The sequence below is a fragment of the Mobula birostris genome, chromosome 5 (genome assembly GCF_030028105.1).
Source record: "Mobula birostris isolate sMobBir1 chromosome 5, sMobBir1.hap1, whole genome shotgun sequence".
Classification (NCBI taxonomy): Eukaryota; Metazoa; Chordata; class Chondrichthyes; order Myliobatiformes; family Myliobatidae; genus Mobula; species Mobula birostris.
In genome coordinates, this window is record NC_092374.1 from 97,804,762 (window position 1) to 97,826,557 (window position 21,796).

The window sequence follows — 21,796 nt, forward strand, 5'->3', positions numbered from 1 at the left end:
AGAGATTCAGCAGTGTAGCAGAGAGGGGTTAGATTGATCAGTGTAGCAGAGATTGAGCAGTGCAGCAGAGAGGGGTTATATTGATCAGTGTCGCAGAGATTGATCAGTGTAGCAGAGATTGAGCAGTGTAGCAGAGAGGGGTTAGATTGATCAGTGTAGCAGAGATTGATCAGTGTAGCAGAGATTGATCAGTGTAGCAGAGACTGAGCAGAGTAGCAAAGATTGATCAGTGTAGCAGATATTGATCAGTGTAGCAGAGATTGATCAGTGTAGCAGAGATTGATCAGTGTAGCAGTGATTGATCAATGTAACAGAGATTGAGCAGTGTAGCAGAGATTGATCGGTGTAGCAGAGATTGAGCAGTGTAGCAGAGAGGGGTTAGATTGATCAGTGTAGCGGAGATTGAGCCGTGTAGAAGAGATTGATCAGTGTAGGAGAGATTGAGCAGTGTAGCAGAGATCTAGCATTGTAGCAGAGATTGAGCAGTGCAGCAGAGATTGAGCAGTGTAGCAGAGACTAATCAGTGTAACAGAGATTGAGCAGTGTAGCAGAGATTGATCAGTGTAGCAGAGATTGATCAGTGTAGCAGAGATTCAGCAGTGTAGCAGAGAGGGGTTAGATTGATCAGTGTAGCAGAGATTGATCAGTGTAGCAGAGATTGAGCAGTGCAGCAGAGAGGGTTATATTGATCAGTGTCGCAGAGATTGATCAGTTTAGCAGAGATTGAGCAGTGTAGCAGAGAGGGGTTAGATTGATCAGTGTAGCAGAGATTGATCAGTGTAGCAGAGACTGAGCAGAGTAGCAAAGATTGATCAGTGTAGCAGATATTGATCAGTGTAGTAGAAGTTGATCAGTGTAGCAGAGATTGAGCAGTGTTGCAGAGATTGATCAGTGTAGCAGAGATTGAGCAGTGTAGCAGAGATTGATCAGTGTAGCAGAGATTGAGCACTGTAGCAGAGAGGGGTTAGATTGATCAGTGTAGCAGAGATTGATCAGTGCAGCAGAGATTGATCAGTGGAGCAGAGATTGATCAGTGGGGCAGAGATTGATCAGTGTAGCAGAAATTGATCAGTGTAGCAGAGATTGAGCAGTGTAGCAGAGATTGATCAGTGTAGCAGAGATTGATCAGTGTAGCAGAGATTGATCAGTGTAGCAGTGATTGATCAATGTAACAGAGATTGAGCAGTGTAGCAGAGATTGATCGGTGTAGCAGAGATTGAGCAGTGTAGCAGAGAGGGGTTAGATTGAGCAGTGTAGCAGAGAGGGGTTAGATTGATCAGTGTAGCGGAGATTGAGCCGTGTAGAAGAGATTGATCAGTGTAGGAGAGATTGAGCAGTGTAGCAGAGATCTAGCAGTGTAGCAGAGATTGAGCAGTGCAGCAGAGATTGAGCAGAGTAGCAGAGATTAATCAGTGTAGCAGAGATTGAGCAGTGTAGCAGAGATTGATCAGTGTAGCAGAGATTGATCAGTGTAGCAGAGATTCAGCAGTGTAGCAGAGAGGGGTTAGATTGATCAGTGTAGCAGAGATTGATCAGTGTAGCAGAGATTCAGCAGTGCAGCAGAGACGGGTTATATTGATCAGTGTCGCAGAGATTGATCAGTGTAGCAGAGATTGAGCAGTGTAGCAGAGAGGGGTTAGATTGATCAGTGTAGCAGAGATTGAGCAGTGTAGCAGAGATTGATCAGTGTAGCAGACATTGAGCAGTGTAGCAGAGATTGATCAGTGTAGCAGGGATTGAGCAGTGTAGCAGAGTTTGAGCAATATAGAAGAGATGGGTTAGATTGAGCAGTGTAGCAGAGATTAATCAGTGTGGCAGAGATTGATAACTGTAGCAGAGTTTGATCAGTGTAGCAGTGTTGATCAGTGTAGCACAGATTGATCAGTGTAGCAGAAATTGAGAGGTGTAACAGAGATTGAGCAGTGTAGCAGAGAGGGGTTAGATTGATCAGTGTAGCAGAGATTGAGCAGTGTAGCAGAGGTTGATCAGTGTAGCAGAGATTGATTAGTGTAGCAGAGTTTGATCAGTGTCGCAGAGATTGATCAGTGCAGCAGAGATTGATCAGTAGAGCAGAGATTGATCAGTGTAGCAGAGATTGATCAGTGTTGCAGAGATTGAGCAGTGTAGCAGAGATGGAGCAGTGTAGCAGACAGGGGTTAGATTGATCAGTGTAGCAGAGATTGAGCAGTGTAGGAGAGATTGATCGGTGTAGCAGAGTTTGTTCAGTGTAGCAGAGATTGAGCAGTGGAGCAGAGATTGTTAAGTGTAGCAGAGATTGTTAAGTGTAGCAGAGATTGTTCAGTGTAGCAGAGATTGAGCAGAGTAGCAGAGATTGTTAAGTGTAGCAGAGATTGATCAGTGTAGCAGAGATTGAGCAGTGTAGCAGAGATTGATCTGTATAGCAGAGATTGATCAGTGTAGCAGAGATTCATCAGTGCAGCAGAGATTGAGCAGACTAGCTGAGAGGGGTTAGATTGATCAGTGTCGCAGAGATTGAGCAGTGTAGCAGAGAGGGGTTAGATTGATCAGTGTAGCAGAGATTGATTAGTGTAGCAGAGATTGATCAGTGTAGCAGAGATTGAGCAGTGTAGCAGAGATTGAGCAGTGTAGCAGAGATTGATCAGTGTAGCAAAGACTGAGCAGAGTGGCAAAGATTGATCAGTGTAGCAGAGATTGATCAGTGTAGCAGAGATTGCTCAGTGTAGCAGAGAATGATCAGTGTAGCAGAGATTGAGCAGTGCAGCAGAGATTGAGCAGTGTAGCAGAGATTCATCAGTGCAGCAGAGATTCATCAGTGTAGCAGAGATTGATCAGTTTAGCAGAGATTGAGAGGTGTAACAGAGATTGAGCAGTGTAGCTGAGAGGGGTTAGATTGATCAGTGTAGCAGAGATTGATCAGTGTAGCAGAGATTGATCAGTGTAGCATAGAGGGGTTCGATTTATCATATGTAGCAGAGATTGAGCAGTGTTTCTGAGATTGATCAGTGTAGCAGAGATTGATCAGTGTAGCAGAGAAAGATCAATGCAGCAGAGATTGATCAGTGCAGCAGAGATTGATCAGTGTAGCAGGGATTGAGCAGTGTAGCAGAGATTGAGCAGTGTAGCAGAGATTGAGCAGTGTAGCAGAGATTGATCAGTGTAGAAGAGATTGATCAGTGTAGCAGAAGTTGATCGGTCTAGCAGAGATTGATCAGTGTAGCAGAAGTTGATCGGTGTAGCAGAGATTGATCAGTGCAGCAGAGATTGATCAGTGTAGCAGAGATTTATCAATGTAGCAGAGAATGATCAGTGTAGCAGAGATTGATCAGTGTAGCAGAGATTGATCAGTGTAGCAGAGATTGAGCATTGTAGCAGAGATTGATCAGTGTAGCAGAGATTGATCAGTATAGCAGAGATTGAGCAGTGTAGCAGAGATTGATCAGTGTAGCAGAGATTGATCAGTGTAGCAGAGATTGAGCAGTATAGCAGAGATTGATCAGTGTAGCAGAGATTGATCAGTGTAGCGGAGATTGAGCAGTGCAGCAGATATTGATCAGTGTAGCAGAAGTTGATCAGTGTAGCAGAGATTGATCAGTGTAGTAGAGATTGAGCAGTGTAGCAGAGATGGATCAGTGTAGCAGAGATTGATCAGTGTAACAGAGATTGATCAGTGTCGCAGAGAGCGGTTAGATTGATCAGTGTAGCAGAGATTGATCAGTGTAGCAGAAGTTGATCGGTGTAGCAGAGATTGATCAGTGTAGCAGGAATTGAGCAGTGTAGCAGAGAGGGGTTCGATTTATCATGTGTAGCAGAGATTGAGCCTTGTAGCAGAGATTGATCAGTGTAGCAGGGATTGATCAGTGTAGCAGAGATTGATCAGTGCAGCAGAGATTGATCAGTGGAGCAGAGATTGATCAGTGGGGCAGAGATTGATCAGTGTAGCAGAGATTGATCAGTGTAGCAGAGATTGAGCAGTGTAGCAGAGATTGTTAAGTGTAGCAGAGATTGATCAGTGTAGCAGAGATTGAGCAGTGTAGCAGAGATTGATCAGTGTAGCAGAGACTGATCAGTGTAGCAGAGATTGATCAGTGTAGCAGTGATTGATCAATGTAACAGAGATTGAGCAGTGTAGCAGAGATTGATCGGTGTAGCAGAGATTGAGCAGTGTAGCAGAGAGGGGTTAGATTGAGCAGTGTAGCAGAGAGGGGTTAGATTGATCAGTGTAGCGGAGATTGAGCCGTGTAGAAGAGATTGATCAGTGTAGGAGAGATTGAGCAGTGTAGCAGAGATCTAGCAGTGTAGCAGAGATTGAGCAGTGCAGCAGAGATTGAGCAGTGTAGCAGAGATTAATCAGTGTAGCAGAGATTGAGCAGTGTAGCAGAGTTTGATCAGTGTAGCAGAGATTGATCAGTGTAGCAGAGATTGATCAGTGTAGCAGAGATTCATCAGTGCAGCAGAGATTGAGCAGACTAGCAGAGAGGGGTTAGATTGATCAGTGTCGCAGAGATTGATCAGTGTAGCAGAGATTGAGCAGTGTAGCAGAGAGGGGTTAGATTGATCAGTGTAGCAGAGATTGATTAGTGTAGCAGAGATTGATCAGTGTAGCAGAGATTGCGCAGTGTAGCAGAGATTGAGCAGTGTAGCAGAGATTGAGCAGTGTAGCAGAGATTGATCAGTGTAATAGAGACTGAGCAGAGTAGCAATGATTGATCAGTGTAGCAGAGATTGATCAGTGTAGCAGAGATTGCTCAGTGTAGCAGAGAATGATCAGTGTAGCAGAGAATGATCAGTGTAGCAGAGATAGAGCAGTGCAGCAGAGATTGAGCAGTGTAGCAGAGATTCATCAGTGCAGCAGAGATTCATCAGTGTAGCAGAGATTGATCAGTGTAGCAGAGATTGAGAGGTGTAACAGAGATTCAGCAGTGTAGCAGAGAGTGGTTAGATTGATCAGTGTAGCAGAGATTGATCAGTGTAGCAGAGAGGGGTTCGATTTATCATATGTAGCAGAGATTGAGCAGTGTTTCTGAGATTGATCAGTGTAGCAGAGAAAGATCAATGTAGCAGAGATTGATCAGTGTAGCAGAGATTGATCAGTGTAGCAGGGATTGAGCAGTGTAGCAGAGATTGAGCTGTGTAGCAGAGATTGATCAGTGTAGAAGAGATTGATCAACGTAGCAGAGATTAAGCAGTGTAGCAGAGATTGAGCAGTGTAGCAGAGATTGAGCAGTGTAGCAGATATTGATCAGTGTAGCAGAGATTGATCAGTGTAGCAGAAGTTGATCAGTGTAGCAGAAGTTGATCAGTGTAGCAGAGATTGATCAGTGCAGCAGAGATTGATCAGTGGAGCAGAGATTGATCAGTGGGGCAGAGATTGATCAGTGTAGCAGAGATTGATCAGTGTAGCAGAGATTGAGCAGTGTAGCAGAGATTGTTAAGTGTAGCAGAGATTGATCAGTGTAGCAGAGATTGAGCAGTGTAGCAGAGATTGATCAGTGTAGCAGAGACTGATCAGTGTAGCAGAGATTGATCAGTGTAGCAGTGATTGATCAATGTAACAGAGATTGAGCAGTGTAGCAGAGATTGATCGGTGCAGCAGAGATTGAGCAGTGTAGCAGAGAGGGGTTAGATTGAGCAGTGTAGCAGAGAGGGGTTAGATTGATCAGTGTAGCGGAGATTGAGCCGTGTAGAAGAGATTGATCAGTGTAGGAGAGATTGAGCAGTGTAGCAGAGATCTAGCAGTGTAGCAGAGATTGAGCAGTGCAGCAGAGATTGAGCAGTGTAGCAGAGATTAATCAGTGTAGCAGAGATTGAGCAGTGTAGCAGAGATTGATCAGTGTAGCAGAGATTGATCAGTGTAGCAGAGATTCAGCAGTGTCGCAGAGAGGGGTTAGATTGATCAGTGTAGCAGAGATTGATAAATGTAGCAGAGATTGAGCAGTGCAGCAGAGACGGGTTATATTGATCAGTGTCGCAGAGATTGATCAGTGTAGCAGAGATTGAGCAGTGTAGCAGAGAGGGGTTAGATTGATCAGTGTAGCAGAGATTGATCAGTGTAGCAGAGACTGAGCAGAGTAGCAAAGATTGATCAGTGTAGCAGATATTGATCAGTGTAGCAGAAGTTGATCAGTGTAGCAGAGATTGAGCAGTGTAGCAGAGATTGATCAGTGTAGCAGACATTGAGCAGTGTAGCAGAGATTGATCAGTGTAGCAGGGATTGAGCAGTGTAGCAGAGTTTGAGCAATATAGAAGAGATGGGTTAGATTGATCAGTGTAGCAGAGATTGAGCAGTGTAGCAGAGGTTGATCAGTGTAGCAGAGATTGACTGGTGTAGCAGAGTTTGATCAGTGTCGCAGAGATTGATCAGTGCAGCAGAGATTGATCAGTAGAGCAGAGATTGATCAGTGTAGCAGAGATTGATCAGTGTTGCATAGATTGAGCAGTGTAGCAGACAGGGGTTAGATTGATCAGTGTAGCAGAGATTGAGCAGTGTAGGAGAGATTGATCGGTGTAGCAGAGTTTGTTCAGTGTAGCAGAGATTGAGCAGTGTAGCAGAGATTGTTAAGTGTAGCAGAGATTGTTAAGTGTAGCAGAGATTGTTCAGTGTAGCAGAGATTGAGCAGAGCAGCAGAGATTGTTAAGTGTAGCAGAGATTGATCAGTGTAGCAGAGATTGAGCAGTGTAGCAGAGATTGAGCAGTGTAGCAGAGAGGGGTTAGATTGATCAGTGTAGCAGAGATTGATTAGTGTAGCAGAGATTGATCAATGTAGCAGAGATTGCGCAGTGTAGCAGAGATTGAGTAGTGTAGCAGAGATTGATCAGTGTAGTAGAGACTGAGCAGAGTAGCAAAGATTGATCAGTGTAGCAGAGATTGATCAGTGTAGCAGAGATTGGTCAGTGTAGCAGAGAATGATCAGTGTAGCAGAGACTGAGCAGTGCAGCAGAGATTGAGCAGTGTAGCAGAGATTCATCAGTGCAGCAGAGATTCATCAGTGTAGCAGAGATTGATCAGTGTAGCAGAGATTGAGAGGTGTAACAGAGATTGATCAGTGTAGCAGAAAGGGGTTCGATTTATCATATGTAGCAGAGATTGAGCAGTGTTTCTGAGATTGATCAGTGTAGCAGAGATTGATCAGTGTAGCAGACAAAGATCAATGTAGCAGAGATTGATCAGTGTAGCAGAGATTGATCAGTGTAGCAGGGATTGAGCAGTGTAGCAGAGATTGAGCTGTGTAGCAGAGATTGATCAGTGTAGAAGAGATTGATCAACGTAGCAGAGATTAAGCAGTGTAGCAGAGATTGAGCAGTGTAGCAGAGATTGAGCAGTGTAGCAGATATTGATCAGTGTAGCAGAGATTGATCAGTGTAGCAGAAGTTGATCAGTCTAGCAGAAGTTGATCAGTGTAGCAGAGATTGATCAGTGCAGCAGAGATTGATCAGTGGAGCAGAGATTGATCAGTGGGGCAGAGATTGATCAGTGTAGCAGAGATTGATCAGTGTAGCAGACATTGATCAGTGTAGCAGAGATTGATCAGTGTAGCAGTGATTGATCAATGTAACAGAGATTGAGCAGTGTAGCAGAGATTGATCGGTGTAGCAGAGATTGAGCAGTGTAGCAGAGAGGGGTTAGATTGAGCAGTGTAGCAGAGAGGGGTTAGATAGATCAGTGTAGCGGAGATTGAGCCGTGTAGAAGAGATTGATCAGTGTGGGAGAGATTGAGCAGTGTAGCAGAGATCTAGCAGTGTAGCAGAGATTGAACAGTGCAGCAGAGATTGAGCAGTGTAGCAGAGATTAATCAGTGTAGCACAGATTGAGCAGTGTAGCAGAGATTGATCAGTGTAGCAGAGATTGATCAGTGTAGCAGAGATTCAGCAGTGTAGCAGAGAGGGGTTAGATTGATCAGTGTAGCAGAGATTGAGCAGTGCAGCAGAGAGGGGTTATATTGATCAGTGTCGCAGAGATTGATCAGTGTAGCAGAGATTGAGCAGTGTAGCAGAGAGGGGTTAGATTGATCAGTGTAGCAGAGATTGATCAGTGTAGCAGAGATTGATCAGTGTAGCAGAGACTGAGCAGAGTAGCAAAGATTGATCAGTGTAGCAGATATTGATCAGTGTAGCAGAGATTGATCAGTGTAGCAGAGATTGATCAGTGTAGCAGTGATTGATCAATGTAACAGAGATTGAGCAGTGTAGCAGAGATTGATCGGTGTAGCAGAGATTGAGCAGTGTAGCAGAGAGGGGTTAGATTGATCAGTGTAGCGGAGATTGAGCCGTGTAGAAGAGATTGATCAGTGTAGGAGAGATTGAGCAGTGTAGCAGAGATCTAGCATTGTAGCAGAGATTGAGCAGTGCAGCAGAGATTGAGCAGTGTAGCAGAGACTAATCAGTGTAACAGAGATTGAGCAGTGTAGCAGAGATTGATCAGTGTAGCAGAGATTGATCAGTGTAGCAGAGATTCAGCAGTGTAGCAGAGAGGGGTTAGATTGATCAGTGTAGCAGAGATTGATCAGTGTAGCAGAGATTGAGCAGTGCAGCAGAGAGGGTTATATTGATCAGTGTCGCAGAGATTGATCAGTTTAGCAGAGATTGAGCAGTGTAGCAGAGAGGGGTTAGATTGATCAGTGTAGCAGAGATTGATCAGTGTAGCAGAGACTGAGCAGAGTAGCAAAGATTGATCAGTGTAGCAGATATTGATCAGTGTAGTAGAAGTTGATCAGTGTAGCAGAGATTGAGCAGTGTTGCAGAGATTGATCAGTGTAGCAGAGATTGAGCAGTGTAGCAGAGATTGATCAGTGTAGCAGAGATTGAGCACTGTAGCAGAGAGGGGTTAGATTGATCAGTGTAGCAGAGATTGATCAGTGCAGCAGAGATTGATCAGTGGAGCAGAGATTGATCAGTGGGGCAGAGATTGATCAGTGTAGCAGAAATTGATCAGTGTAGCAGAGATTGAGCAGTGTAGCAGAGATTGATCAGTGTAGCAGAGATTGATCAGTGTAGCAGAGATTGATCAGTGTAGCAGTGATTGATCAATGTAACAGAGATTGAGCAGTGTAGCAGAGATTGATCGGTGTAGCAGAGATTGAGCAGTGTAGCAGAGAGGGGTTAGATTGAGCAGTGTAGCAGAGAGGGGTTAGATTGATCAGTGTAGCGGAGATTGAGCCGTGTAGAAGAGATTGATCAGTGTAGGAGAGATTGAGCAGTGTAGCAGAGATCTAGCAGTGTAGCAGAGATTGAGCAGTGCAGCAGAGATTGAGCAGAGTAGCAGAGATTAATCAGTGTAGCAGAGATTGAGCAGTGTAGCAGAGATTGATCAGTGTAGCAGAGATTGATCAGTGTAGCAGAGATTCAGCAGTGTAGCAGAGAGGGGTTAGATTGATCAGTGTAGCAGAGATTGATCAGTGTAGCAGAGATTCAGCAGTGCAGCAGAGACGGGTTATATTGATCAGTGTCGCAGAGATTGATCAGTGTAGCAGAGATTGAGCAGTGTAGCAGAGAGGGGTTAGATTGATCAGTGTAGCAGAGATTGAGCAGTGTAGCAGAGATTGATCAGTGTAGCAGACATTGAGCAGTGTAGCAGAGATTGATCAGTGTAGCAGGGATTGAGCAGTGTAGCAGAGTTTGAGCAATATAGAAGAGATGGGTTAGATTGAGCAGTGTAGCAGAGATTAATCAGTGTGGCAGAGATTGATAACTGTAGCAGAGTTTGATCAGTGTAGCAGTGTTGATCAGTGTAGCACAGATTGATCAGTGTAGCAGAAATTGAGAGGTGTAACAGAGATTGAGCAGTGTAGCAGAGAGGGGTTAGATTGATCAGTGTAGCAGAGATTGAGCAGTGTAGCAGAGGTTGATCAGTGTAGCAGAGATTGATTAGTGTAGCAGAGTTTGATCAGTGTCGCAGAGATTGATCAGTGCAGCAGAGATTGATCAGTAGAGCAGAGATTGATCAGTGTAGCAGAGATTGATCAGTGTTGCAGAGATTGAGCAGTGTAGCAGAGATGGAGCAGTGTAGCAGACAGGGGTTAGATTGATCAGTGTAGCAGAGATTGAGCAGTGTAGGAGAGATTGATCGGTGTAGCAGAGTTTGTTCAGTGTAGCAGAGATTGAGCAGTGGAGCAGAGATTGTTAAGTGTAGCAGAGATTGTTAAGTGTAGCAGAGATTGTTCAGTGTAGCAGAGATTGAGCAGAGTAGCAGAGATTGTTAAGTGTAGCAGAGATTGATCAGTGTAGCAGAGATTGAGCAGTGTAGCAGAGATTGATCTGTATAGCAGAGATTGATCAGTGTAGCAGAGATTCATCAGTGCAGCAGAGATTGAGCAGACTAGCTGAGAGGGGTTAGATTGATCAGTGTCGCAGAGATTGAGCAGTGTAGCAGAGAGGGTTAGATTGATCAGTGTAGCAGAGATTGATTAGTGTAGCAGAGATTGATCAGTGTAGCAGAGATTGAGCAGTGTAGCAGAGATTGAGCAGTGTAGCAGAGATTGATCAGTGTAGCAAAGACTGAGCAGAGTAGCAAAGATTGATCAGTGTAGCAGAGATTGATCAGTGTAGCAGAGATTGCTCAGTGTAGCAGAGAATGATCAGTGTAGCAGAGATTGAGCAGTGCAGCAGAGATTGAGCAGTGTAGCAGAGATTCATCAGTGCAGCAGAGATTCATCAGTGTAGCAGAGATTGATCAGTTTAGCAGAGATTGAGAGGTGTAACAGAGATTGAGCAGTGTAGCTGAGAGGGGTTAGATTGATCAGTGTAGCAGAGATTGATCAGTGTAGCAGAGATTGATCAGTGTAGCATAGAGGGGTTCGATTTATCATATGTAGCAGAGATTGAGCAGTGTTTCTGAGATTGATCAGTGTAGCAGAGATTGATCAGTGTAGCAGAGAAAGATCAATGCAGCAGAGATTGATCAGTGCAGCAGAGATTGATCAGTGTAGCAGGGATTGAGCAGTGTAGCAGAGATTGAGCAGTGTAGCAGAGATTGAGCAGTGTAGCAGAGATTGATCAGTGTAGAAGAGATTGATCAGTGTAGCAGAAGTTGATCGGTCTAGCAGAGATTGATCAGTGTAGCAGAAGTTGATCGGTGTAGCAGAGATTGATCAGTGCAGCAGAGATTGATCAGTGTAGCAGAGATTTATCAATGTAGCAGAGAATGATCAGTGTAGCAGAGATTGATCAGTGTAGCAGAGATTGATCAGTGTAGCAGAGATTGAGCATTGTAGCAGAGATTGATCAGTGTAGCAGAGATTGATCAGTATAGCAGAGATTGAGCAGTGTAGCAGAGATTGATCAGTGTAGCAGAGATTGATCAGTGTAGCAGAGATTGAGCAGTATAGCAGAGATTGATCAGTGTAGCAGAGATTGATCAGTGTAGCGGAGATTGAGCAGTGCAGCAGATATTGATCAGTGTAGCAGAAGTTGATCAGTGTAGCAGAGATTGATCAGTGTAGTAGAGATTGAGCAGTGTAGCAGAGATGGATCAGTGTAGCAGAGATTGATCAGTGTAACAGAGATTGATCAGTGTCGCAGAGAGCGGTTAGATTGATCAGTGTAGCAGAGATTGATCAGTGTAGCAGAAGTTGATCGGTGTAGCAGAGATTGATCAGTGTAGCAGGAATTGAGCAGTGTAGCAGAGAGGGGTTCGATTTATCATGTGTAGCAGAGATTGAGCCTTGTAGCAGAGATTGATCAGTGTAGCAGGGATTGATCAGTGTAGCAGAGATTGATCAGTGCAGCAGAGATTGATCAGTGGAGCAGAGATTGATCAGTGGGGCAGAGATTGATCAGTGTAGCAGAGATTGATCAGTGTAGCAGAGATTGAGCAGTGTAGCAGAGATTGTTAAGTGTAGCAGAGATTGATCAGTGTAGCAGAGATTGAGCAGTGTAGCAGAGATTGATCAGTGTAGCAGAGACTGATCAGTGTAGCAGAGATTGATCAGTGTAGCAGTGATTGATCAATGTAACAGAGATTGAGCAGTGTAGCAGAGATTGATCGGTGTAGCAGAGATTGAGCAGTGTAGCAGAGAGGGGTTAGATTGAGCAGTGTAGCAGAGAGGGGTTAGATTGATCAGTGTAGCGGAGATTGAGCCGTGTAGAAGAGATTGATCAGTGTAGGAGAGATTGAGCAGTGTAGCAGAGATCTAGCAGTGTAGCAGAGATTGAGCAGTGCAGCAGAGATTGAGCAGTGTAGCAGAGATTAATCAGTGTAGCAGAGATTGAGCAGTGTAGCAGAGTTTGATCAGTGTAGCAGAGATTGATCAGTGTAGCAGAGATTGATCAGTGTAGCAGAGATTCATCAGTGCAGCAGAGATTGAGCAGACTAGCAGAGAGGGGTTAGATTGATCAGTGTCGCAGAGATTGATCAGTGTAGCAGAGATTGAGCAGTGTAGCAGAGAGGGGTTAGATTGATCAGTGTAGCAGAGATTGATTAGTGTAGCAGAGATTGATCAGTGTAGCAGAGATTGCGCAGTGTAGCAGAGATTGAGCAGTGTAGCAGAGATTGAGCAGTGTAGCAGAGATTGATCAGTGTAATAGAGACTGAGCAGAGTAGCAATGATTGATCAGTGTAGCAGAGATTGATCAGTGTAGCAGAGATTGCTCAGTGTAGCAGAGAATGATCAGTGTAGCAGAGAATGATCAGTGTAGCAGAGATAGAGCAGTGCAGCAGAGATTGAGCAGTGTAGCAGAGATTCATCAGTGCAGCAGAGATTCATCAGTGTAGCAGAGATTGATCAGTGTAGCAGAGATTGAGAGGTGTAACAGAGATTCAGCAGTGTAGCAGAGAGTGGTTAGATTGATCAGTGTAGCAGAGATTGATCAGTGTAGCAGAGAGGGGTTCGATTTATCATATGTAGCAGAGATTGAGCAGTGTTTCTGAGATTGATCAGTGTAGCAGAGAAAGATCAATGTAGCAGAGATTGATCAGTGTAGCAGAGATTGATCAGTGTAGCAGGGATTGAGCAGTGTAGCAGAGATTGAGCTGTGTAGCAGAGATTGATCAGTGTAGAAGAGATTGATCAACGTAGCAGAGATTAAGCAGTGTAGCAGAGATTGAGCAGTGTAGCAGAGATTGAGCAGTGTAGCAGATATTGATCAGTGTAGCAGAGATTGATCAGTGTAGCAGAAGTTGATCAGTGTAGCAGAAGTTGATCAGTGTAGCAGAGATTGATCAGTGCAGCAGAGATTGATCAGTGGAGCAGAGATTGATCAGTGGGGCAGAGATTGATCAGTGTAGCAGAGATTGATCAGTGTAGCAGAGATTGAGCAGTGTAGCAGAGATTGTTAAGTGTAGCAGAGATTGATCAGTGTAGCAGAGATTGAGCAGTGTAGCAGAGATTGATCAGTGTAGCAGAGACTGATCAGTGTAGCAGAGATTGATCAGTGTAGCAGTGATTGATCAATGTAACAGAGATTGAGCAGTGTAGCAGAGATTGATCGGTGCAGCAGAGATTGAGCAGTGTAGCAGAGAGGGGTTAGATTGAGCAGTGTAGCAGAGAGGGGTTAGATTGATCAGTGTAGCGGAGATTGAGCCGTGTAGAAGAGATTGATCAGTGTAGGAGAGATTGAGCAGTGCAGCAGAGATTGAGCAGTGTAGCAGAGATTAATCAGTGTAGCAGAGATTGAGCAGTGTAGCAGAGATTGATCAGTGTAGCAGAGATTGATCAGTGTAGCAGAGATTCAGCAGTGTCGCAGAGAGGGGTTAGATTGATCAGTGTAGCAGAGATTGATAAGTGTAGCAGAGATTGAGCAGTGCAGCAGAGACGGGTTATATTGATCAGTGTCGCAGAGATTGATCAGTGTAGCAGAGATTGAGCAGTGTAGCAGAGAGGGGTTAGATTGATCAGTGTAGCAGAGATTGATCAGTGTAGCAGAGACTGAGCAGAGTAGCAAAGATTGATCAGTGTAGCAGATATTGATCAGTGTAGCAGAAGTTGATCAGTGTAGCAGAGATTGAGCAGTGTAGCAGAGATTGATCAGTGTAGCAGACATTGAGCAGTGTAGCAGAGATTGATCAGTGTAGCAGGGATTGAGCAGTGTAGCAGAGTTTGAGCAATATAGAAGAGATGGGTTAGATTGATCAGTGTAGCAGAGATTGAGCAGTGTAGCAGAGGTTGATCAGTGTAGCAGAGATTGACTGGTGTAGCAGAGTTTGATCAGTGTCGCAGAGATTGATCAGTGCAGCAGAGATTGATCAGTAGAGCAGAGATTGATCAGTGTAGCAGAGATTGATCAGTGTTGCATAGATTGAGCAGTGTAGCAGACAGGGGTTAGATTGATCAGTGTAGCAGAGATTGAGCAGTGTAGGAGAGATTGATCGGTGTAGCAGAGTTTGTTCAGTGTAGCAGAGATTGAGCAGTGTAGCAGAGATTGTTAAGTGTAGCAGAGATTGTTAAGTGTAGCAGAGATTGTTCAGTGTAGCAGAGATTGAGCAGAGCAGCAGAGATTGTTAAGTGTAGCAGAGATTGATCAGTGTAGCAGAGATTGAGCAGTGTAGCAGAGATTGATCTGTATAGCAGAGATTGATCAGTGTAGCAGAGATTCATCAGTGCAGCAGAGATTGAGCAGACTAGCTGAGAGGGGTTAGATTGATCAGTGTCGTAGAGATTGATCAGTGTAGCAGAGATTGAGCAGTGTAGCAGAGAGGGGTTAGATTGATCAGTGTAGCAGAGATTGATTAGTGTAGCAGAGATTGATCAGTGTAGCAGAGATTGAGCAGTGTAGCAGAGATTGAGCAGTGTAGCAGAGATTGAGCAGTGTAGCAGAGATTGATCAGTGTAGCAGAGACTGAGCAGAGTAGCAAAGATTGATCAGTGTAGCAGAGATTGATCAGTGTAGCAGAGATTGCTCAGTGTAGCAGAGAATGATCAGTGTAGCAGAGATTGAGCAGTGCAGCAGAGATTGAGCAGTGCAGCAGAGATTCATCAGTGCAGCAGAGATTCATCAGTGTAGCAGAGATTGATCAGTTTAGCAGAGATTGAGAGGTGTAACAGAGATTGAGCAGTGTAGCAGAGAGGGGTTAGATTGATCAGTGTAGCAGAGATTGATCAGTGTAGCAGAGATTGATCAGTGTAGCAGAGAGGGGTTCGATTTATCATATGTAGCAGAGATTGAGCAGTGTTTCTGAGATTGATCAGTGTAGCAGAGATTGATCAGTGTAGCAGAGAAAGATCAATGTAGCAGAGATTGATCAGTGTAGCAGAGATTGATCAGTGTAGCAGGGATTGAGCAGTGTAGCAGAGATTGAGCAGTGCAGCAGAGATTGAGCAGTGTAGCAGAGATTGATCAGTGTAGAAGAGATTGATCAGTGTAGCAGAAGTTGATCGGTCTAGCAGAGATTGATCAGTGTAGGAGAAGTTGATCGGTGTAGCAGAGATTGATCAGTGTTGCAGAGATTGAGCAGTGTAGCAGACAGGGGTTAGATTGATCAGTGTAGCAGAGATTGAGCAGTGTAGGAGAGATTGATCGGTGTAGCAGAGTTTGTTCAGTGTAGCAGAGATTGAGCAGTGTAGCAGAGATTGTTAAGTGTAGCAGAGATTGTTAAGTGTAGCAGAGATTGATCAGTGTAGCAGAGATTGAGCAGAGTAGCAGAGATTGTTAAGTGTAGCAGAGATTGATCAGTGTAGCAGAGATTGAGCAGTGTAGCAGAGATTGATCTGTATAGCAGAGATTGATCAGTGTAGCAGAGATTCATCAGTGCAGCAGAGATTGAGCAGACTAGCTGAGAGGGGTTAGATTGATCAGTGTCGCAGAGATTGATCAGTGTAGCAGAGATTGAGCAGTGTAGCAGAGAGGGGTTAGATTGATCAGTGTAGCAGAGATTGATTAGTGTAGCAGAGATTGATCAGTGTAGCAGAGATTGAGCAGTGTAGCAGAGATTGAGCAGTGTAGCAGAGATTGATCAGTGTAGCAGAGACTGAGCAGAGTAGCAAAGATTGATCAGTGTAGCAGAGATTGATCAGTGTAGCAGAGATTGCTCAGTGTAGCAGAGAATGATCAGTGTAGCAGAGATTGAGCTGTGCAGCAGAGATTGAGCAGTGTAGCAGAGATTCATCAGTGCAGCAGAGATTCATCAGTGTAGCAGAGATTGATCAGTTTAGCAGAGATTGAGAGGTGTAACAGAGATTGAGCAGTGTAGCTGAGAGGGGTTAGATTGATCAGTGTAGCAGAGATTGATCAGTGTAGCAGAGATTGATCAGTGTAGCAGAGAGGGGTTCGATTTATCATATGTAGCAGAGATTGAGCAGTGTTTCTGAGATTGATCAGTGTAGCAGAGATTGATCAGTGTAGCAGAGAAAGATCAATGCAGCAGAGATTGATCAGTGCAGCTGAGATTGATCAGTGTAGCAGGGATTGAGCAGTGTAGCAGAGATTGAGCAGTGTAGCAGAGATTGAGCAGTGTAGCAGAGATTGATCAGTGTAGAAGAGATTGATCAGTGTAGCAGAAGTTGATCGGTCTAGCAGAGATTGATCAGTGTAGCAGAGATTGAGCAGTATAGCAGAGATTGATCAGTGTAGCAGAGATTGATCAGTGTAGCGGAGATTGAGCAGTGCAGCAGATATTGATCAGTGTAGCAGAAGTTGATCAGTGTAGCAGAGATTGATCAGTGTAGTAGAGATTGAGCAGTGTAGCAGAGATGGATCAGTGTAGCAGAGATTGATCAGTGTAACAGAGATTGATCAGTGTCGCAGAGAGCGGTTAGATTGATCAGTGTAGCAGAGATTGATCAGTGTAGCAGAAGTTGATCGGTGTAGCAGAGATTGATCAGTGTAGCAGGAATTGAGCAGTGTAGCAGAGAGGGGTTCGATTTATCATGTGTAGCAGAGATTGAGCCTTGTAGCAGAGATTGATCAGTGTAGCAGGGATTGATCAGTGTAGCAGAGAAAGATCAATGTAGCAGAGAATGATCAGTGTAGCAGAGATTGATCAGTGTAGCAGAGATTGAGCAGTGTAGCAGAGATTGAGCAGTGTAGCAGAGATTGATCAGTGTAGCAGAGAGCGGTTAGATTGATCAGTGTCGCAGAGATTGATCAGTGTAGCAGAAGTTGATCGGTGTAGCACAGATTAATCAGTGTAGCAGGGAGTGAGCAGTGTAGCAGAGTTTGAGCAGTATAGAAGAGAGGGGTTAGATTCAGCAGTGTAGCAGAGAGGGGTTAGATTGATCAGTGTAGCAGAGATTGATCAATGTAGCAGAGATTGATCAGTGTAGCAGAGATTGATCAGTGTAATAGAGATTCAGCAGTGTAGCAGAGATTGATCAGTGTAGCGGAGATTGATCAGTGTAGCAGAGATTGATCATTGTAGCGGAGATTGAGCAGTGTAGCAGATATAGATCAGTGTAGCAGAAGTTGATCAGTGTAGCAGAGATTGATCAGTGTAACAGAGATTGATCAGTGTAGCAGAGAGCGGTTAGATTGATCAGTGTAGCAGAGATTGATCAGTGTAGCAGAAGTTGATCGGTGTAGCAGAGATTGATCAGTGTAGCAGGGATTGAGCAGTGTAGCAGAGAGGGGTTAGATTGATCAGTGTTGCAGAGATTGATCAGCGTAGCAGAGATTGAGCAGTGTAGCAGAGATTGATCAGTGTAGCAGAGATTCATCAGTGTAGCAGAGATTGATCAGTGTAGCGGAGATTTGGCAGAAGCAGAGATTGATCAGTGTAGCAGAGAATGATCAGTGTAGCAGAGATTGAGCAGTGTAGCAGAGATTGAGCAGTGCAGCAGAGATTGAGCAGTGTAGCAGAGATTGAGCAGTGTAGCAGAGATTGATCAGTGTAGCAGAGATTGAGCAGTGTAGCAGAGATTGATCAGTGTAGCAGAAGTTGATCGGTGTAGCAGAGATTGATCAGGGTAGCAGAGATTGAGCAGTGTAGCAGAGATTAATCAGTGTGGCAGAGATTGATAAGTGTAGCAGAGATTGATCAGTGTAGCAGAGATTTAGCAGTGTAGCACAGATTGATCAGTGTAGCAGAGAATGATCAGTGTAACAGAGATTGATCAGTGTAGCAGAGAGGGGTTAGATTGATCAGTGTAGTGGAGATTGATCAGTGTAGCAGAGGTTGAGCAGTGTAGCAGAGATTGAGCAGTGTAGCAGAGATTGATCAGTGTAGCAGAGATTGAGCAGTGTACCAGAGATTGATCAGTGTAGCAGGGATTGAGCAATGTAGCAGAGTTTGAGCAATATAGAAGAGATGGGTTACATTGAGCAGTGTAGCAGAGATTAATCAGTGTGGCAGAGATTGATAACTGTAGCAAAGTTTGATCAGTGTAGCAGTGTTGATCAGTGTAGCACAGATTGATCAGTGTAGCAGAGAATGATCAGTGTAGCAGAGATTGAGCAGTGTAGCAGAGGTTGATCAGTGTAGCAGAGATTGATTAGTGTAGCAGAGTTTGATCAGTGTAGCAGAGATTGATCAGTGCAGCAGAGATTGATCAGTAGAGCAGAGATTCATCAGTGTAGCAGAGATTGATCAGTGTAGCAGAGATTGATCAGTGCAGCAGAGATTGATCAGTGTAGCAGAGATTGAGCACTGTAGCAGAGAGGGGTTAGATTGATCAGTGTAGCAGAGATTGATCAGTGCAGCAGAGATTGATCAGTGGAGCAGAGATTGATCAGTGGGGCAGAGATTGATCAGTGTAGCAGAGATTGATCAGTGTAGCAGAGATTGAGCAGTGTAGCAGAGATTGAGCAGTGTAGCAGAGATTGATCAGTGTAGCAGAGATTGAGCAGTGTAGCAGAGATTGATCAGTGTAGCAGAGATTGATCAGTGTAGCAGAGATTGATCAGTGCAGCAGTGATTGATCAATGTAACAGAGATTGAGCAGTGTAGCAGAGATTGATCGGTGTAGCAGAGATTGAGCAGTGTAGCAGAGAGGGGTTAGATTGAGCAGTGTAGCAGAGAGGGGTTAGATTGATCAGTGTAGCGGAGATTGAGCCGTGTAGAAGAGATTGATCAGTGTAGGAGAGATTGAGCAGTGTAGCAGAGATCTAGCAGTGTAGCAGAGATTGAGCAGTGCAGCAGAGATTGAGCAGAGTAGCAGAGATTAATCAGTGTAGCAGAGATTGATCAGTGTCGCAGAGATTGATCAGTGTAGCAGAGATTGAGCAGTGTAGCAGAGAGGGGTTAGATTGATCAGTGTAGCAGAGATTGAGCAGTGTAGCAGAGATTGATCAGTGTAGCAGGGATTGAGCAGTGTAGCAGAGTTTGAGCAATATAGAAGAGATGTGTTAGATTGAGCAGTGTAGCAGAGATTAATCAGTGTGGCAGAGATTGATAACTGTAGCAGAGTTTGATCAGTGTAGCAGTGTTGATCAGTGTAGCACAGATTGATCAGTGTAGCAGAAATTGAGAGGTGTAACAGAGATTGAGCAGTGTAGCAGAGAGGGGTTAGATTGATCAGTGTAGCAGAGATTGAGCAGTGTAGCAGAGGTTGATCAGTGTAGCAGAGATTGATTAGTGTAGCAGAGTTTGATCAGTGTCGCAGAGATTGATCAGTGCAGCAGAAGTTGATCAGTGTAGCAGAGATGGATCAGTGTAGCAGAGATTGATCAGTGTAACAGAGATTGATCAGTGTCGCAGAGAGCGGTTAGATTGATCAGTGTAGCAGAGATTGATCAGTGTAGCAGAAGTTGATCGGTGTAGCAGAGATTGATCAGTGTAGCAGGAATTGAGCAGTGTAGCAGAGAGGGGTTCGATTTATCATGTGTAGCAGAGATTGAGCCTTGTAGCAGAGATTGATCAGTGTAGCAGGGATTGATCAGTGTAGCAGAGATTGATCAGTGCAGCAGAGATTGATCAGTGGAGCAGAGATTGATCAGTGGGGCAGAGATTGATCAGTGTAGCAGAGATTGATCAGTGTAGCAGAGATTGAGCAGTGTAGCAGAGATTGTTAAGTGTAGCAGAGATTGATCAGTGTAGCAGAGATTGAGCAGTGTAGCAGAGATTGATCAGTGTAGCAGAGACTGATCAGTGTAGCAGAGATTGATCAGTGTAGCAGTGATTGATCAATGTAACAGAGATTGAGCAGTGTAGCAGAGATTGATCGGTGTAGCAGAGATTGAGCAGTGTAGCAGAGAGGGGTTAGATTGAGCAGTGTAGCAGAGAGGGGTTAGATTGATCAGTGTAGCGGAGATTGAGCCGTGTAGAAGAGATTGATCAGTGTAGGAGAGATTGAGCAGTGTAGCAGAGATCTAGCAGTGTAGCAGAGATTGAGCAGTGCAGCAGAGATTGAGCAGTGTAGCAGAGATTAATCAGTGTAGCAGAGATTGAGCAGTGTAGCAGAGTTTGATCAGTGTAGCAGAGATTGATCAGTGTAGCAGAGATTGATCAGTGTAGCAGAGATTCATCAGTGCAGCAGAGATTGAGCAGACTAGCAGAGAGGGGTTAGATTGATCAGTGTCGCAGAGATTGATCAGTGTAGCAGAGATTGAGCAGTGTAGCAGAGAGGGGTTAGATTGATCAGTGTAGCAGAGATTGCGCAGTGTAGCAGAGATTGAGCAGTGTAGCAGAGATTGAGCAGTGTAGCAGAGATTGATCAGTGTAGTAGAGACTGAGCAGAGTAGCAATGATTGATCAGTGTAGCAGAGATTGATCAGTGTAGCAGAGATTGCTCAGTGTAGCAGAGAATGATCAGTGTAGCAGAGAATGATCAGTGTAGCAGAGATAGAGCAGTGCAGCAGAGATTGAGCAGTGTAGCAGAGATTCATCAGTGCAGCAGAGATTCATCAGTGTAGCAGAGATTGATCAGTGTAGCAGAGATTGAGAGGTGTAACAGAGATTCAGCAGTGTAGCAGAGAGTGGTTAGATTGATCAGTGTAGCAGAGATTGATCAGTGTAGCAGAGAGGGGTTCGATTTATCATATGTAGCAGAGATTGAGCAGTGTTTCTGAGATTGATCAGTGTAGCAGAGAAAGATCAATGTAGCAGAGATTGATCAGTGTAGCAGAGATTGATCAGTGTAGCAGGGATTGAGCAGTGTAGCAGAGATTGAGCTGTGTAGCAGAGATTGATCAGTGTAGAAGAGATTGATCAACGTAGCAGAGATTAAGCAGTGTAGCAGAGATTGAGCAGTGTAGCAGAGATTGAGCAGTGTAGCAGATATTGATCAGTGTAGCAGAGATTGATCAGTGTAGCAGAAGTTGATCAGTGTAGCAGAAGATGATCAGTGTAGCAGAGATTGATCAGTGCAGCAGAGATTGATCAGTGGAGCAGAGATTGATCAGTGGGGCAGAGATTGATCAGTGTAGCAGAGATTGATCAGTGTAGCAGAGATTGAGCAGTGTAGCAGAGATTGTTAAGTGTAGCAGAGATTGATCAGTGTAGCAGAGATTGAGCAGTGTAGCAGAGATTGATCAGTGTAGCAGAGACTGATCAGTGTAGCAGAGATTGATCAGTGTAGCAGTGATTGATCAATGTAACAGAGATTGAGCAGTGTAGCAGAGATTGATCGGTGTAGCAGAGATTGAGCAGTGTAGCAGAGAGGGGTTAGATTGAGCAGTGTAGCAGAGAGGGGTTAGATTGATCAGTGTAGCGGAGATTGAGCCGTGTAGAAGAGATTGATCAGTGTAGGAGAGATTGAGCAGTGCAGCAGAGATTGAGCAGTGTAGCAGAGATTAATCAGTGTAGCAGAGATTGAGCAGTGTAGCAGAGATTGATCAGTGTAGCAGAGATTGATCAGTGTAGCAGAGATTCAGCAGTGTCGCAGAGAGGGGTTAGATTGATCAGTGTAGCAGAGATTGATAAGTGTAGCAGAGATTGAGCAGTGCAGCAGAGACGGGTTATATTGATCAGTGTCGCAGAGATTGATCAGTGTAGCAGAGATTGAGCAGTGTA